Here is a 10638-nt window from a genome sequence, read left to right on the forward strand (position 1 = left end):
TCCGCCGGCAGCTACTCTGCCTCGTTGACCTCCTCGCCCGCTGCTCCGTACAGAGTGGAGACAAGTGCCACGTCCGGCGTTAGCCACGAGAATCGCAGACGACGAAGTAGGCGCTTTGGGCGGCGCCGTAGGGACGCGTTGCCGGCGCTCGTGTGTCTTGAAATCAATCGGCGACGTCGCTAAAGTGGGCGCCCGCGCGGGCCTCATATTCAAGGAGATTTCCGATGTTTTCCGAGTGCGCTTAGTGCCGGTAGCTTCGTATGCGCTGTGATTTTGACGTTTCGTTCGCGCGGAAGCGAGACATACGCGAAGATCAATTCGCTTGCTGCTGACGCGATTGCTCACTCCGATGGTTGTCGTCACTCCAGAATTTTCACAGCAAGTTTCCGCGTTCATTGAGTCATTGGCACATCAAAAAATTAGCTGGGGCTTAGCTAAAGTTAAGCCTGGATATCTCGAAGCGAAAAGGTTCGGTGATGCTTATGGTTTAGCTTATGGTTATGCTTTATGATTTAGCCTATGGTTATGCTGCTTACGGTTTAGCTTATGGTTATATTTTATAATTTAGCCTATGGACATGCTTACGGTTTAACTTATGGATAGGCTTATGGTTTAAGTTATGGATATCCTTACGGTTTAGCTTATGGTTAGGCTTTTTGATTTAGCCTATGGTTATGCTTACGGTTTCACTTATGGATAAGCTTTGGTTAGGTTATGGTTATGCTATACGTGTGCCTTGTGTAGTTATGCAAATTGCTTATCAATGATATATACCATAAGTTATGCAGGATTATTAAACTTCTTTTTTCTATTGATATGATATAAGGAGATGTTGACGCACAAGTTAAGGCGCCGGCTACTCCTTATCTCTTGAATGGTTCCATCATACAACATACAGGGTGCCAGATTACATATGAAATAATCTTTTCACGGAAGCACCAGGACTTATCACACAACGTTTTCGCAGAAAGACTATGACATAATAAACACATGGTACATACAATATACAAGGTAAATGTCTCCACAGTTATGTAGATAAAATAATGACACAGTCTCTAGTCAGCGGGTGATACATTCACCGTGTAAACGCACTATCACGTATAGTAACAGCTAAACAATCAACATAATATAATTCACAAATGCATGCATATATGCAGCGACAATGATGTGAAAGGAACAATAAAAGCGTTAATAACGTCCAACAATGCCGCTGTCTTCAAGAAAAGTCTTTAGTGCTCTTAAAGCGCTCTTCTGCAAAGACATTGTTCGCCAAGGACCCAAAAGTTTCTTTAAACTGAAAGGTATGCGGTCTAATTAAATTAGGGTTGATTTAAGTCGGCACCTTGGTGTGTCGTGACGTGGGCAATCTAGAAGAGGTGATATATATCTTCATCTACAAATCCACAATCACATTCGGGGGTTTCCGCACGGCCATTTCTGCGTAAGAAATGCTTTGTGTAGGCAGTGCCTAGCCTTAATCGATGAATAAGGCTTTCTATAGTTCTGTCTAATGATAATGAAAATTTGAATTCAATGAGCGGATCAATATGGTATAAGTCCGAGCTCTTGGAATTCCGGTCAAACCAAGTGTTTGTACACATTTTGAAAGACGTTGTACTTATAATGCAACGTAACTCATTTTTCGATATTGGGAGCGGAACCACATCATCTTTGAGGTGTGCTTGTCGTGCAGCTTCGTCGGCTGCTGTGTTGCCAGGAATGTTACAATGCCCTGGTATCCACTGAAATGCTATTGTATGTTTCGCTGCGCTTGCCTTCGTGAGCTTTTTAAGTGTCTCGTATATTATACTATCACTAAATGCTTTCCCTTTTCTGTTGCAGAGTGAAGTTAGAGCAGCCTGTGAATCACTGAAAATTACCCATTTTTGCGCATCTCTTACTGACAATATAACTTTTATCGCACATAGGATTGCGAACAGTTCAGCCGCTGTGGACGAAGTCGCACGAGATAACTTAAATGATTCTTGTTTGTTGAGGATAGGTATAATGAACGATGAAGTTGAAGAGGTTGATGTACTGGAGCCATCTGCATAGACCTGTGTGTATCCTGAATACCGCATATATATCGGGTAAAGTGCTAGCTGTTGAGCAGCTTGGATGAACATGACTCTTTCTGAATATCCCGTCTACTGACAATTCGATTTTTGGAAGTGCAAGCAGCCATGGAGGATATTCGACGTCTGAATTCCAAAATTCATTTCTTGGCAATATGTGAAGATTTCTTCGAATTTCTATATGAACATAACTTATCTCGTTTCATTATGTCTAGAGCCAATGGGTGACTATTATGTTGTGTTTGAAGACGAAAATAATGTCGGCATGTTTTGTAGTTTGTATAGCTGGAAATGGTGATTGGCGAGCCTCAGATACTACAAGAGAGCTAGAAGTCACTCGTGGAACTCCTAGTCACATGCGTAGTCCTCTAGCTAAAAGTCTTTGAAGTCACTCTTCTGACGTGCGGGAAAGTCCGTGTAAGATGGTTGCGGAATACGCAATTTTTTTTCGCATTAATGCACTGTAAACAGTCAGCATGGACGATACTGATACGTCCTATGATGTACCTGCGAGTCTGCGAAGTACAGTCACTATGGCATTGACCTCGTTTTCGAGTTCCTTTATGTGGGGTGTCCAGGATAACTGCCTATCAAGTATTACGCCAAGAAATCGATGCTGTGGGACAATCATTAGAGGGTGTCCTTCCAGATTAAGGGTGAAATTTTTTAATTGCCTCCGAGTGAAGGCCAATACAGCTGTTTTTGCACGTGAAAGAACCATTCCTCTCTTTGTCAAAAATTGGTTAATTATATTTATGCCATCTTGCAATGCCATCTGAAGTAGTTGAGCATTAGACCCATATGTCCAAATACACACATCATCTGCATACAATGAAAATTTTAACTGTGATGGCAGTCTTCTTGCTAAATCAGCCATCACGCAGATAAAAAGAAAGGGGCTGAGTACGCTTCCCTGTGGTACTCCCTGTTTGACAACATGTTCAGCACTCTTTCCTTCGCCCATCTGGACAAATATTTTGCGACCTGATAAAAATTCAGAAATCCCTCGCAAAGACCTGCCAGACATTCCAAGTTCCAACATACTTAGCAGAACGTAAGCGTGACTAACAATGTCAAATGCTCCCTTGATGTCTAGGAATACTGCTATCGTCATGTTTCCACGTGCACGCTCGTGTTTCACACAGGTTACTATATCTAATATTGCATCCATTGTGCATCTATGTTTCCTAAAACATACTAAATAGTTGGACAACACATCCATTTGTTTACACCACCAATGAAGTCACGCGTCAATCATTTTCTCCATTACTTTGCATAAACAACTTCTCAAGCTAACTGGGCGGAAGGATTCAAGGCACAAGGGTGTCTTACCCGGTTTTAAAATTGGTATGATTCGAGCGACTTTTCAAGAGTCGGGCACAGTTTCTTCTATCCATAAATTATTATAGATGTCTAAGAGAGCATTTGTACCTGTCGGTCCGAGGTTTCTTAGCCTATTGTACGTAATGCCGTCCGGCCCAGCAGCAGACTTTTGGCGACATGATGCAATTGCACATTGGAGCTCGCTTAATGTGAAAGTATGATCTAATTGAGGATGTTGGGCCCAGTAGCAAGCAGTAATTTTCTGCTTAGCTAACACTACTGAAATATCAAATTCTGTACATTGCGATGAAAAAGCAGGTTTGGAAATAAGCTCACAAAATTCATCTGCGACTATTATCTCACACGTGTCCCGAGCTACAGCAAGAGCACGAAATGGGAAGCCAACTGGAATGCCTTCTGCTCGCTTATTCTTGTACGTGACCAAAGTAAATGGTGCATCTTCAACCATCTCTTCTTGATCACTTAGCTCATAATTCGATGTTGTATCATCATATTTGCTGTCTTCTAGGCGAGGTTTCTTGGTCTCGGCTTCACCGTCAGTCATTATTTCTGAATTCACCGAAGTTGATTCCGAGTTGTTCAGGAGCAAACGTGCCGGCTTTATGAAGCTTTGTGACGTTTGCAAGGCCCCAGGCTTTTCATTACGGCCTGTAGCATCATTCATATGGCTTGCTACACTTGGACGAGCATAAGGCTCGTGACGATGTTCTCGGCTTCCGACCACCGTAGTGAAAGGTTAATAGCCAGGTCCTCAAAAATGAAACGTGGTACCTGTAAGGCGCCTGGCTCGCTGAATCTTCGCCCGACGTCTTGTTGGTCAATCGTCGTCGTCAATGGTAACCCTAAACGTCCAAAAAGCCAGAAAAATTAGAGCATCACACTAAGACAGTGACCGAACAGACACACTTCTTCTTCCTTGCTCCACTGAGCAAACTTCTTTATTAATCATTGTTGGGCACATTGTCCTGCGATTTCTGTACAGCCATAAACACAGCTATCTGTATGGGTTGTATCACTCTCTTCTCCTTCCATGTTGAATGCGCGCGCCTATTCTCTGGCAAGCGGTTTTATAGTCGGCCTCCGCGATAAACAAGCGCTTACTGCGAACGTCAAACGATGACGCATAGCGCCGACTCCGAACACGCTCACGGAGCCAATTCCGACATACGCCGGCTCGCGCGAAGAGCGGTGACTAGTGTAGGGAAGCATTTCGCTTAAAAAAAAACCGAGCGAGAAGCATGAGAAGCCCTCGCGATAGCAAACTAAAAAGAGAAGTGCGTAAGCACTCCATCCATCGTGCTTACCGAAGCTGAAGTCGAGTTCGCCGGGGCGAACGGGTGCAAGTGAACGAAGTTCTTCCTTATATCTGAACCCCCTCCGCCACGTTACCATGTATAAAGGGCGTTCTTTGACAGTATTAAACAAGTTGATATTTTGCGCCACGTACGCCCGCGTCTTGTTCCTTATGTTGATCCATTAGTACCGTCAGTGTAACCCTAGAGTTTTATACAATAATTACTAGAGGGAACTCTGGCGCTAGTGTCTAATGGAGCTGCAATGAGAGCGGTTGTACCGGCATGCAAATTATGGGAAGTACATGGATTTGCCTGAACTTCGTTCGATTCGCTTCGAACAGCTTTGTGACATTGTAATCTCGTTATTTTCAACAATGTATTGTATAATACATTTTTAACAGAACATTATTAAAATTATCCGGTGGCAGGATTCGAACACAGGAACTCTAGCACAGAAGCCTGATATTGAAACGATTAAGCCACGGACGCATGCATCGACAAGCGAATGAAACGCCGTTATGAATTTATCGCGGGCATGCCAGTGTCTTGAGACGCTTGGCGCGTTTCGATTTGGCCACCTGGACAAGCTCAATCGTTGCAATTACTTGCAATTGTGCGTGTTCGTGGCGTGTCCTGCACTTAGGTTGCGCTGAAACTTACGCCAGTAAGATTTATATAGCCTAATATACAAAGCCACATGAACGTCTGAATCCACAAGCACCAAAATCAGACAAATCCATGTACTTCCCATAATTGCCATGGTTGTACAACGACTGCAGCGCCAAACTTCCGTATAGTAATTATTCTAGGAACCTCTATGAGTGTAACACTAAGCGCAATACAATCATGAATGTCCCCCAACTAGCCCCATTCATTGCTTTACATGATGGTTATGATTTGATGGCATCCGCATTGAAATGGGGCGGTGACAAATAGCCACCTAGCCGGCTTGATTTCTTCAGCTATGCTATACGTGTTTTTATCTAGCATTTTCGGATACTACATATCCTCAATCATTGTTTTACTTCCAAATCTACCTATTACCACTAGTTATGACTGTAATAGAGCCGGCAGTATCAATGTCTTCCCGGCTTTTTTTCCAACGATACTCTAAAGGCCTCTTGCTTATCTCGACCATTTGCCGGTGAAACCTTCCGTCCACTTCAAGGCCAAGCGCTTCTGGAGCTGTCTTGTCCTCGTCCTCCATTCTGTGTCCACGCTTTTTAAGTACAGGTACTTTTGCACTTGAGGTGCCCATTCATTTTCATCCATGTTCCTGAGTCTTTCCTCAAAACTAACTTCACTCTGCGCTTCTCTGACTTCAAAACATGCCTAAGCCACGTCTCTCTGCACTGCCTTATTCGTGGTTATTGGCCAACCAACCTACCGATCTTGGCGTAACTTTCAAATCCGACAAAATATCCGACAGAATGCATTCGTGAAAGTTAACGCTGGCACCACTACTCCTTTTCAGATTCCACTCACCACCTCATACTTATTGTGGCCCCACAGTGATTTGTGTTTTATTAAACACATTCTGCTTCCCCTTTATTTTCAGATTCTCTTGATGGGTGCTTGAGTAAGTCTTTCCTTTGTTTATGTATACGCCGAGGTATCTATACTGCTTGACTATGGGTATGACTTGCTGTTGAATTTACACCATGTAATTGCTCGTCTCTTCAGTAAAGATCATAATTGCCAATTTCTCTGCGCTAAACTTGAGGCCTAGAGTTGTCACTGGGTCGCCATGGATAAGCGCAAGTGCCTTTAAATGGATCTCTTGCATTGTCCACTAGTAGCACTATGTCGTCCGCATTCATCAGTTCAGGGACCTTCCGTTGCAACATTCGTCCATTACGCATGTAGGATAAATAAAACTTTAATTCGCTGTTTTTCCAATCACCTTTCTATGGCCCTAACATAAGGAACGAACAACAATGGAAACAGAGAGCATTCTTGCTTCAGTTCTTAGTGAATTCTTACCACTTGATTAACTTTTCCCTCTTCCCATACAAATTGTACTCGGTTGTCTCCATATATGTCCCTCAGCACATCCAAGAAATTGTCTTCTATGGCTCCATGCTTAAGAATACCCAATAACAATTTCCGGTGTACGTTGTCGTAGGCTTCTTTAACATCTGGAAATGCTATCGATATAGGTCTATTCTGAGCTACGAAAAACTCTATGCACTGATTTAGTACAAACAAAATTATGTTCTAACGTCTGCCTAGCCTGGACCCATTCTGCAGTTCCCCCAGTACATCATTTTTTTACAAGTACGAAAGACGCAATCGGGGGGGAGGGGCAGAGCAACTAGTTTGTGCGATCAACATTTCAACCAACCTCCCAGTGTAGCTGTGAGTGTGAAGGATGTCTAAGAACGCTGGTCGCCACCGTCTTGCTGCTGTTGACGCACACAAGTATACGTTGGACACGTAGCTGCTCATCTTACAGCGACACGTCCGTGCAATCTGGTAACGCTTTGTGTAACTCCAAACGACGCTAGATAACCATGCACTATCGAAATGATTCGCATATCATCGATTCCCACAATGCGTACGACCTACTTATTTATTTTTTGTGCATACTACAAGTGTTCTATGTTGATTGCACTTCATGCGTATAACCTCGACAACACCATTGCCTGAACTACTGATAACTGGCATATTAAAAGCTTGTGCGCCTCCGATTGCATTACTATTCCTCGTATATGCCCCAGTTGTGCGTCGTCACAATATTTCTCGATTTTTACCTCTGAATTGCATCGTGCATCCCCATCTGCTCGTTGCAAACTAGTTATTGCGCAATTTTGAACCAATACCTACGCCGAAATGTTTAAAAGAGCTGCCATTACGCACGATAAACCATTCTTGATATATTTATTCATTTATTTATTTATTTATATGTGGAGGGAAAGAGGGCGAGGTCCGATGGTTAAAGGTTTGCCCCCCCCCCCTCGCCTTCACAGACCCGAGAACTAATTGGTATGCCACAGGTTTTGTTGACCGCCCAACTCATACAGGAAATGGCTAAAACGAATTTCTAAAATTTTTGTGTTCTCAGAGCAACTGCTTGAAATTCTGTTTTTGGAGCATTGGGGGCCAAAATGACCAATAAAATGTCATCAGCTCCTACGAACATCAAATCTAGGAAACGTCGTCTGTTCTCCTAATAAATTATGAGCTTGGTACTTCCTGGCCCAAGAGCGAAATTTATGACCTAAGAGCGCCAGGCTACTGCTCTCCTGGGGAATCCCTAAGACGAACCTGGGGCCATATATAGTTAGAAATGGTCTTTCTATTGCGGATAAATCTTTACTTGAGAGTCGACTTTTGTGTCATTTCGTGTGCGTATTTTCCTGCGGCTCTTCTACAATGAACCCAATGATGTTCCTCTGGCCCCATTGAAGTCCTTGCGTTGAGGGATAGCATGGGAAATGCCCCCTTTACTAGATGCCTGCCGCGTCGCTAGTTTTCCCATCACAGTAGATGTTCCAGTAGTTCAGGGTAGTCGAGGAGAGACGGCGCTCGCTGCCGACCACACTTCGTGTTGCGGAGGAAGGGACGACTACTAGGCACGCTCGACCAATGGCTCGACGTGAGACCACGGGTTCTGCCTCCGGGATCGCCAAAGACGCCACCAAAATCTCGGAAACAAGGGAACGTGTATCAAGTATGGAGCAGCCTCCACAACTAGCGCTCATAGCCGACCCTGGTGGAGAGGAAAAAATAGGAGAGAGGCCAGAACAGCTTCTCAGCTCACGCGGCAGGCATATTCTAAAGAAGGCATTGGCATGGGAAACGTAAACATCTTCGCAGTAGAGATTAGTGAAACGTGATTGGATGTTGGATGGCGAAACAGTAGGGAGACCACAAAAGACGGAGGCGTAGAAAAGCAACGTTGAGAAAGCTTGATTCTGTTGGTTTTTTGTGCGTTTAAATAAGAGAAGATAGGTAACACATTAGGCCAAATAACAAATGCTTGGTGGCGTGGTCCACCGCCGCGTCCATCCTTTCGAGCTCGCCCAACACTCAGCTCTTATTGTTAAAAAATGCAATTCAAGCCGCATTTTGTTTATAACTCTTTTTAGCATTAGGACGTGGCTCTGTGCATCGTCAAAGACCATTTATCTCCAGGGAACAACACGAAACGTTAAATATGACTTACTTTGTTGGCTGAACTTGAGCAATGGCAAGATCTCTAAATAAAACAAGTTTTCTCTGAATATGGCAAGAACATTAAAACCTCTACGAAGCGGTGCGAATAAGTTGCCTTATGTGCTCACACAAACCCTCTATTCTCCTTCCAGCTGCGCGCTATAAATTTGAAGAGCACATCGTTAGGTTTTCAAGCAAGGAGTGTTCAATCCAGTCGCACCGTGGCAAAGAAAGCATCCATAAAATAAGCGCACAGCGCGCACCTGGCAGTCTGACGGGAGTAGAATGAGTGCCAACCGTTCATGTGGCGCTATCATTGTCGCTATGCTGACGGTCCACCCATTGTCACTACCAGATATGATTTAATAATAAGTACAAGTGTGTGCCCTATTCTCTGTAAAGAAAATGGACGTCCTATCAGCCTGGCTTTGCTAGTGATGCCTAGTTCCTCAAGCGTGGTTTACTCCTTGGAGCTCACTCATGCTTTCGGCACCCCACAAGTGTTTCCAAAGATCCTAGATTTTTTACTTGGGATTGGCCTCAGTTCGGTTACAGAAAGTGCCACGGAAAAACTGTTAGAGCCTTCGCTGCTACGGATTTAGCCATTCCATCACGAGCATAATTCTCTCGATGCCTGTCAGTCCAGGCATCTAGCATATTATATTTATCATATATATATTTATTTACAGCATACTGCAGGCTCGAACGAGGGCCCAAGCAGGAGGGGCAAAAGTACACGAAATTTTTCGAGGCAACGCTTACAGTTATTAGTATATAACAGGATCACTGTCACGGCTTGTCACCTGTTCGCCATCGGCGCGATGTCGTCGACCGTGTATACAATCCGGTTGGTCGTTCCGTACTCAAGCGAACAAAGCGAAGGAGTCAGAAGCGGGAGAAGGATAGAAAAAAAATACTGACTTGCAATGACACAAAGATTAGAAGAAACACAAGAAGCACAAGAACACTAACACACATGCACTTAATCTAGATCAATGGTGATTACAAAGGAAATGCAACGAGCAATTAACAGTGGATATAGAAATTAACACGACACCAGAATACACTTAACGGTGGTCAACTAAACAGAGTTCAAAAGAAGACAAATGATGGCATATGCATGGCCGGGCCGCAGGAGCAAGTAAATAAAGCACGGAGTCGACAGCAGAGCATTCCCGATGAACGCTGGCAAGCGGATGCGATTGCTGGACTGGGTATCCCGGGCGTCTAGGTCTGGCGTCTTCGCTCGAGCAGGTTGAGCTAACTACAGGTGAACTACCGCGAGCTTGGTTGCAGGCATTGGTTTGTTGTCTGTTACGCCAACTAGCAACTCGCAGTTCAGACGCGGCTAGGTGGCCCAGGCGATGCTGGACGGCACTAGCTCCTTGAGGCTTCTCAGAACCCAAGGCGGGAGAGCATAATTGCCCCCTGGCCTTCGTCCACCTTCGCCCCAAACGGCCCTTTCTTCTTCGTCGCTCGGCTCCGGCACGCTCTGAATGAAAAGTTGCCAAATGACAAACGCGCCTTGCGAACTCTTTGACTGTGATCCCGACAGGGTTCAGCGCCTTTCGATTTATTCGGTCGCGTTGTCTTTTCTGCCGCATTCCCGCACGCTTCCTGGTGCTTCCGCCGCTTCCTTTTCTAGCACGCTTCCTGGTGCTCATTTCCCAGCTTTCCGCTCGCGTCTCATGCAGACCGGAACTGATATCGTCGGTCTCGATTGCCATTTTAACCGCACAGGAAGAATGATTTGCTGCTAAATCATT

General features: G+C 44.5%; 1 protein-coding gene across 5 annotated transcripts in view; it reads right to left on the bottom strand.

Annotated features, from left to right (window-relative positions):
- LOC129386000 (uncharacterized) overlaps positions 1 to 9000 on the bottom strand; it is a 277464-nt gene extending 268464 nt beyond the window's left edge. For all 5 annotated transcript variants that reach the window (XR_011895615.1, XR_011895614.1, XR_008613468.1 and 2 more), the window contains exon 1: positions 8883 to 9000. The gene's annotated coding sequence lies outside the window, so the exon portion shown is untranslated. The remainder of the gene's footprint in view (positions 1 to 8882) is intronic.
- Between the last annotated feature and the right edge of the window lie 1638 nt (positions 9001 to 10638).

Source organism: Dermacentor andersoni, chromosome 7, assembly GCF_023375885.2.
Source record: "Dermacentor andersoni chromosome 7, qqDerAnde1_hic_scaffold, whole genome shotgun sequence".
Taxonomy (NCBI): Eukaryota; Metazoa; Arthropoda; class Arachnida; order Ixodida; family Ixodidae; genus Dermacentor; species Dermacentor andersoni.